This window comes from Ammospiza nelsoni, chromosome 14 (assembly GCF_027579445.1).
Source record: "Ammospiza nelsoni isolate bAmmNel1 chromosome 14, bAmmNel1.pri, whole genome shotgun sequence".
Taxonomy (NCBI): domain Eukaryota; kingdom Metazoa; phylum Chordata; class Aves; order Passeriformes; family Passerellidae; genus Ammospiza; species Ammospiza nelsoni.
The window spans coordinates 19,230,768-19,238,865 of record NC_080646.1 but is presented as its reverse complement, the minus strand read 5'-3'; the positions used below and the strand labels follow the sequence as shown (position 1 = coordinate 19,238,865).

Here is an 8,098-nt window from a genome sequence, read left to right as displayed (position 1 = left end):
ATCCAGCCAAGGCTCACATGACCCATTTTTCCTGAAGTAGCTCCTGTTTCATACATTCTCATCCCCTTTGCTGGCAGCAGCAGCTGCCAGGCTGGTTTCCAGGGCTTTGCCAGAGCCCATTCTGCCATCCCCATTGCTGCCTCCTGTGCCTGGATCTGGCCCTGCCAAGCACTGAGATTAGCCTCATTCAAAATGAAAGAAAAATCCACAAATCAGCTCTTTCTGTGAGTTCTGCCTATGCATACACTTCCACCTCAGTAGAAATTACTTATCAATAACCTTGCCTGCAAAGTTGAAACAAAATCATGAGCAGTATGTGTCAGCTCCCACCTTGAGTTCATCTCTTACTGAAATCCGCTAAAAGAAAAACACCTCTGCCCAACTTGCCAACGTCACTATTAATTGTTTCTCTTTAGCAAATGATGTAGGCATGTACATGCACACACATGCTCACAGGCCTACTGCATTCAAAAGGCAAAGAACTTGTTTTGTGTTTTATTTGCATGATCAAGTTTTTGCAAGGGTAGTTGAAAAAAAAAAAAAAACAAACAAAAAGCCAACTCTAAAGCCAGCTATGCACAATGCAGGGTGCAGAATGGCAGGTAAAACCTGAAAATGACACCAAGTTCCCATCAGGATATCTACCCCAGTGCAGTCCCAGTTCATGCTTCATAATTAAAAAAGATGTACTACACTTAAGAAATCCCTCAACACAATTCATGAGCACAAGGCTAGAGTGATATAAGAGAACTTGTACTGCTCCCTTGCTTTGGGATACATTTTTTCCTTAGGAATTGACCACAAAATGTGTAATGGTGCATGGTCATATGCAATACATTCCAGCAAGTAAAGCATCAGGGATTTATCCACACAAAAGCTCACGATCTCTCATTCCCCCTTCCTGCAGGATAAGGAGGAGGAGCATGCAGCACAATGAAGACTAATCCATTCTGGAAGGAATGCAGGTCTGCCCTTAAACAGTGAATTTTGCTCTTGAGGTCATAAATACAATCCAAAAAAGAGAAAATAATTTTATAGAATTCATTACATCTGTAGGAAGAAATCCATGGGTCCATTTTCCAGAGCTGGGACAAGCTGTCTCAGGCCCAGCCTTGCAAAGCATTCAGCTGTGGGAAGGAAGGGGTGGCTTGGCAGAAACAGTAAAGCTGGTCAGGGAGTAAGGGAAAACTGCCAAATACACAAGCCCTGATTACAATTAGTAGATTTAAAGACTCTTCTGTTATGAGATCTCTAAAAAGAAAAAGAAAAGGCTGGGGAATGTCCAGCCCTGTTCTAGTGGTACAGCTGGGTACAAGAGCTGCTCCAGGGCACCCCAACCTCATCTGCATCACAAGCAGCAGAAAAGCAATGGACACGGCCCCTCCCAGGGAATAATGGCCCAAAAAGGGGCTTGGTGGCAGCACAGGGCTGGCACTGGGCCTTCCTAGACCTGTGCCTGAAGCAGAGTGTGGGAGAGGGAGCAGTGCCAGCCATCCTTCACTTCCCACCACCCAGCAGGAGATGGGACGAGTGAACACAAACAGGCCAGCCCTGAGAGCTAAAGTGTCCCCCAAAACCAGCAAGTCCAAAGGTGTCACACAATGCAGCATAAAATCTAGAGTCATGGCAGCTGCACTTATGTTTCCCCCAGAGCTCAGGCATGCCTGAATTAGTACAGTTCTCATTAATAGCTGCTGTAATAATTTAAAAAAGGCTGTTCAATCATTATTGACTTAATACATCAACAAAAGACCTTAAGAGATTTATCAAGGAAGTCACAGAAAAGGCAGCTTACTTTCAAAACAGTCTAAGATAAGGATTCATAGGACACAAAAGGATGCACTGATCTATTTTTATAGAAATACAAATTATATGGAATATTATATTAATTATGTGCTGTCCGTGCTCTCATACAAAGAGTACAAATTTTTCATTTTACTGAAAATTAATTTGCTATTCCCACTGCTAAAAAGACAATTATATATGAACTTGCCAATTATAATCAGAAATTATTAATTACTTGGTTGAGACTGTTATTCTTATAAACCTGGTTTCATATGCATGAGCAAAATGATGTGCTCTGATTAGAGCAGGAAGCAGAAATAACAGCACTTGCACAAATGTCTAGAAAATGCCTCTGCAAACAAGAATGCTGCAATATCTAGACATCACTTCAGTTAAACACAGGCCATCCTGATGTGCACAAAGATCATTCAGACAGGTAGAGGATGCTTGCTCAGCACTGCCAGACAAGGACTCCACTTGCACATTTACCCTTTAAGACACATTATGCAGAATTATCAATTATGTATAATTATAGTCTCCACTTAATGGCAGAAGTGGCTCTTCTCTTCCCACACAGACCTTGTAAAAGCTGATCTGCTTCATCAGGTTTTTATAATGTTGCATTTTTCACCCATTTAGATAGCATTGGATAAACTGACCTAAGACTTTACTGTAGAAGACAGATTCTCAAAAATCTACTGCCTTCTTTATGGTAACTCCTTTTATCCTCCAAGTTACTGTCTGGTTCTATGCAGCCACTTTGTTTGTGGAGCAAAATTCTACCCACATACTGCAATCCCTCTCAGAGCTCAAGGCTATTTAAAGCATTGCCACCAGCTACAAGGAAGAAGTTCCCTTACCTTTTGCCCCCCTTCTCTTATTTTTTCCCCTCAGATTTTACTATTTGTCAGCAATACAGTAAAATACTATCGAACAAAAGCACTGGCATATTTCTACCACGTAAAACTTATGCTTTTATGTACATATACTGCTACCACATGAAACTTGTGCTTATGTACACATACTGATTTCAGCAGGGAAAAACAATTCCTACTACTGTTTGAGCAGGTTTGAGGATTTGGTTCACTAAAAAAAAACAAACCCAACAAGACACCCCAACAAGAATACAAATATCTAGAAAGACACCCAAGCAGAATCTCAGGTGTGTGAAAAGCTAGTTTAAACTAAGGCCAGTGAGTGCTATAGCAGAAGCCCTTGGCAGGGCTTTCCCCTTGCTGTGGAAAGGCCAGAATCATCTCAAGCCTGTGCAGTAGACATGAACCCTCCTGCTCACCTCACACCTGAGTGCAGCACCCTCTCCAGCTGATAAACATCAAGGGACAAGGGAAAGCACCAGGAACAGCCAGGAAGAAACAGAAATCCATGTAAGCAGCTTCCTGACAGCACAGATGACAAATGCCTTCCTGTGCTCTGGCCTACCACATGCCTTATCTTAGAAGTAACCATCCCAAAACACAGCTCCATTTTCCTGTGATTTCATTCCTTGGCTCTCCAGAGGAGATCAATAGACACAGCAGTGCTGGCTGCCTGCACAAGCCTGGGGCCATGCCATGGAAATCCCAGTGTGGCCATAAAGAGAACAGCAACTGAATGGGAAGCACAGGAAGGAACAAAGCTTATCTAATACTTCAGCTCCTCAAACCCCACGTGTCGCTGACAAGGAAAACTTGACAAAAGGAAGGCCTTGGAAAATCATGGCTCAGGCCTGTTGCTGTGGCTAAGTAGGAAAGGACTGTGGGAAAGAGACTCGGCTGAATAAGGGGTAGAAAACCAAGTTATTTAACCATGTGTTCTCATTGTGCTGTATGGTGGTTGGTTGAATCATGTTTGTTATACTTTAAAGCTGATAATGGGCTCTCTGCTTTAAAAGGCCAGCGTTTTGCAATAAAGCAGCTCTCCTTTGCATCTGCCTGGGGACTCTGCCTCACCATGGACCCTCACCCAAGCAGGGCTAAATTAGCACTGCAGTAGCACACAGCCCCAAAGCAGATACTTCAGGATGGCTTTGCTTGAGTGAAAAGTTTGCAAATAAAAAGTGATTTGGAAGAGTTCCACTGCTGGTACACATGGAGCTGTATGTGTACCCTGTGGGCCAGATGTTAGTTTTATTAAACACACTCATTAGAGGAGGCTTGCAATAAAGAATAGTGAGAATGACACCAATTTGTCTTTGGCAAAACTCCAGCAAGAAATAATCCTGTGTCAGCTACAGTTCTGTCCTCTGGTACCACACAGATTTAATGCACATGTTGGATTCATTTAAATACTTCCAAGTCTGTGTTTCATTGTTTTAAAAGACTTTTTGCTAAAAATCATAAATAACCAATAATGCTGAACAATAGAACAACTTGATAAAAATGAGGCACAGTTATTACCATTCATTGAAAGAGATTATACAAGGAAAAGGAAACAGTTACATGTCTTCAAACACATAATTTACATAAAATGTAGTATTAGGTAAGGTGCTAACAACATCCCTCATTTTAAAGGTAAAGATTTTTGTCTAGCACTGAATCACCCTAGTTAAAGAAATACAATAAAAATTACTCTTCATTCCAGAAACAGAGTTAATGTATTGTAACATCTGGTGATCCAGGGAAACAGCAATGCATTTCCTAAAATACCTGGCATTGTTCCAGGGCTTTATCAGCATCCTGAAAATACAGGCAATTGAAAAAATACCCATTATTGCTCCATAATATGAATTTCAGACAAAGCAAAAAGTTCAGCATAATTCCGTACAAGTCACATCCAATTTGGATCACACCATGTAATAGCCAAGCAATTTAGAAGGCTGAATTCTGTTTTTAAAACTGCAATAAAGTATTTTCATGTAATTTGTACAGCAAACTTAATGTTCTGGATATGGACAAGAAAACAAGAGAGGGTCAGACTTTTAGAAATCAATACTAATTTGTTTTTGAAAATAAACCTGGCAAAGCATATACACTGCTACTCAGGAATCCCTGTATTAAAGACTCTGTATTACTTACTGTTCACATTGAGAATTATCACCTAGATGGATGTGGGTTTGTGAACAACAGTCTTCATGTTCATTTTCTGATCCTTCTGGCAGCACTCTTGAAAACCTGGAAGTGTTCATCAGAGCAGAATGCAGCTCAGCTGCAAACAGAAGTGTTAATGCGTTTATCAGAAGCCACAGAGCTGTAGAACTAAAAGGCAACTTGGGTTGTCTTCTGAGGGACAGAAAACACTGCTGGTAGGGAGTCAATTTTTCTGATGATACAAATAACCAGAAAATCTGGCTGCTCAAGGGCAGATAGACACCTTGACTACAGAATCAATTTATGACCCTGCCACTGCAGGTGCTGTGTCAGACACAATTATGAGGGATGCCACTCTGGTTCTCAGTGTCCCGACCTCCCACACCACCAAACCTGTGTCCCATTAACTTTGCCAGGAATGACATTTTCTGTGGTAACTTAATCTATATTAAAATCTGATCCTTCATTCGCTTGTAGCTGTTCCCTTGAAGTTTAGGTACCAAAATACCCTCTTTGTTTTCTGTAGTCTTGGTCTTTAGTGCTCCTTACCAATAAGGTCAACCCTGTACATTTATTTTCTCATTTAGAAAAAACTGATAAATTTTCTGCAGATATAACCCACATAAAAGAGAAATACAATTTCTTTTCCATATTGAATTTTTGTAACCACAAAGCTAAAAAATGAATTTTCTGAGATCAGCTGATCCTGCCTTAACAGACAATACATTGTCCTTTCATCAAAACTAGAATTAGTAGAGCTGGGAAAAATTGTTAGATCACGACAAGACTGCTAAACTGCTATACATTCCAGAGAATACTATAATCCTCTACCATAAGATGAGAGGGACATGATCCCTTCAGTCATTTAATATCTTTTTTAAGATATTTTTTAACCCACCTGCGGCACAGGGGGTTTGCTGCCCCTCAGCTCAGGGAGGGTTTGGGATGCTGCCCAAGGAGGAGATTGTTATGGCTCTAGTGAAGTCAGAACAGCAATAAACCTCAAGATGATTTAATCCTCCTAAAGCCCATGAACTGCTCAATACCAGGCACCATGGTATCAAGAAAACACCAAACCAGCAGAAGTAAGCACTGTAGTTAAAAATACCTGTGAGTACTGAGGAACAGGCTAAAGAATCCAGAGTGATGGCAATAATCTGAAGATGTGCTCCACTGTCAATAAACTCAGCTGGTAAAGAAGGACTCAAATAGAAAATTAAAAGCTTAAATACAAATACCAATTAGAAATTAATCAGCTGAGTATCAGGATATCAGAGATCAGCCAGAGAGCCAATTGGATTCACTATTAAAGCTAAAAAGACACTGGAGAGGGCTGCAATGGACTTTGAAAAGCATAAAGTGATCAAAGAAGAATACAAAACCCCAAAGAAATACTCTTTCTATGAACACCGAAATAGTTGTCAAACAGAGAAAAGAAAAAAAATTCAGACTATGAAGTTACAATTTCAATAATATAAAGTCTCGATTACAACCCACTTGTTTATTGCAAGTAGAAGGAGCAGAATAAAAAGAACCCTTCTGAATTAGCACCACAAACCTGGGCTGGGTCCCCACAGAAACTTCCTAGCAGGACTGGTAGAATACTAGAATTAGTTATACCAAGAAACTACAATATTCCCTAGTCCAAGGACTTTAACAAATGAAAAAAAACCAAAAACCCAACCAAAACCATACCCAGCAAAGCAAAACAACAAAACCCAGAAACCACCCTACAGTATAAAAACAAGAGTCACAAGACAGCAATCAGGACGAAGACAAGCTCAACAAAGAACCCAAATTTCTAGAGAATAAAGCAGAGCCAAGAAGGCCCAGGCTCAGGACTGCTCTTTTATTGAGCACCTCGACCACGTGGGCAGGGGGTGTGGATGGAGACCCCAGGTGAGGTTGGTCAGGGCCAGTGAGGGCTCTGAGATCTCTCAGAACCATCCCCACCTGCAATACCAAAGTGATACTGGCAGTGCTGAGCTTTGCTCAGTATTACTTACCAAGGAGAAATCTGACTTATTACAAAGGTCACTTTTATAAATGTCTTCAAAATATCTTTCTAAGCTATCCAGTGTAATTATTAAAATTGTCTTGTCACACACAGAGAATCTAGTTTACAGGCTTGGGTATGATTTAGGCTACATTTTAATGGACTTGTTCTGAGACAGTGATTTAAAATGTATCTGACATGACAGATGAGAAAATTGTTTATAATGTACTTCATTGCACCCAGACTGGTTCACCCAAACATCAGTAAATATGCCAGTGCTGCTCTCTTCCTTCCACAGGATGTTTTGAGGGCCAGAATGCTAAAGCAGTTGCAGTACCAGGATTAACAGAGGGCTGTGAACAAGTATGACAAGTATGACAGCATTTAGGGGCAGTTTGGGAGGGTGCTTCATGACTCTTTTGGGAGATCATTTAATGTCTGTCTCCTGACCTGTGGGAAAGGAAAACCACTGGAGACATCCTGATGTTCACACACCACACACACGGTGAAGAAGGACATTAGATTGTTGTAATTCTTTCTCTGATAAAACACACTTACCCTAAAGTTCTGGGGTTTGGTAATAAGAAGATGGAAAGATGAAGTGTTAGAATAGCCGGGGTGGCAGGAAAAAACAACTTTAGAAGTCAGGTGTCCAATAGAATGCCTTAATTTCAAAGTATTCTCTGAATACAAATAAGCCTAGAATTGTGAAATAACAAAAACTGAATCCTCACATGACAGATTGACAGAATACCTCATTTATTATTGCATTAGTTTTCTCAAGGATTCTTACTGTAAAATGCAGGTGTGTGCTCAGACCACCTTGTATTTGATATGATACAACATAAGGAGGAAAAAAAAAAAAAAAAAGCTGGTTTGGCACAAAGGGAGACAGTGAATGTGTCCAGACACAGAGATGTATTGGGAGGAACAAGACACAGAAATGACACAGTGGAGCCTGGTCTTGACATTGCACTCCACATTGTAGTGAAATTTTGTTCTTTGGGATTTTACTGACATTCTGCTGAAATCTCTTTGCAGACATTTCAAAGGAGTTATTTGGAGGTCAGTGCAGCACAGGGATTTAAACAGCCCTCCTGTGAGCTGAGAGGAAACAGAACACAGAAATGACAAGGGCAACAGAGACTGGAATTGTGGCCTTGCATGTTACTATGTGAGAGAACACACAGGTTAGGAAAAGGTTTAAAAGTGAAGGCAGAAAAAGATAATGCAATCAGGAATACTCATGTTGTACAAGAAGTTTCTCTTGATGCAGTATTGCAGCCAGGAA

General features: G+C 40.6%; 1 long non-coding RNA gene across 1 annotated transcript; it reads right to left on the bottom strand.

The window, feature by feature from the left end:
• Window positions 1-4,007: 4,007 nt before the first annotated feature.
• Window positions 4,008-6,046, bottom strand: LOC132079602 (uncharacterized). The gene is made up of 3 exons (XR_009419432.1): window positions 5,920-6,046; window positions 4,800-4,895; window positions 4,008-4,460 (listed from the first exon to the last, which is right to left on the bottom strand). It is a non-coding gene; the product is annotated as an uncharacterized LOC132079602 (long non-coding RNA).
• Between the last annotated feature and the right edge of the window lie 2,052 nt (window positions 6,047-8,098).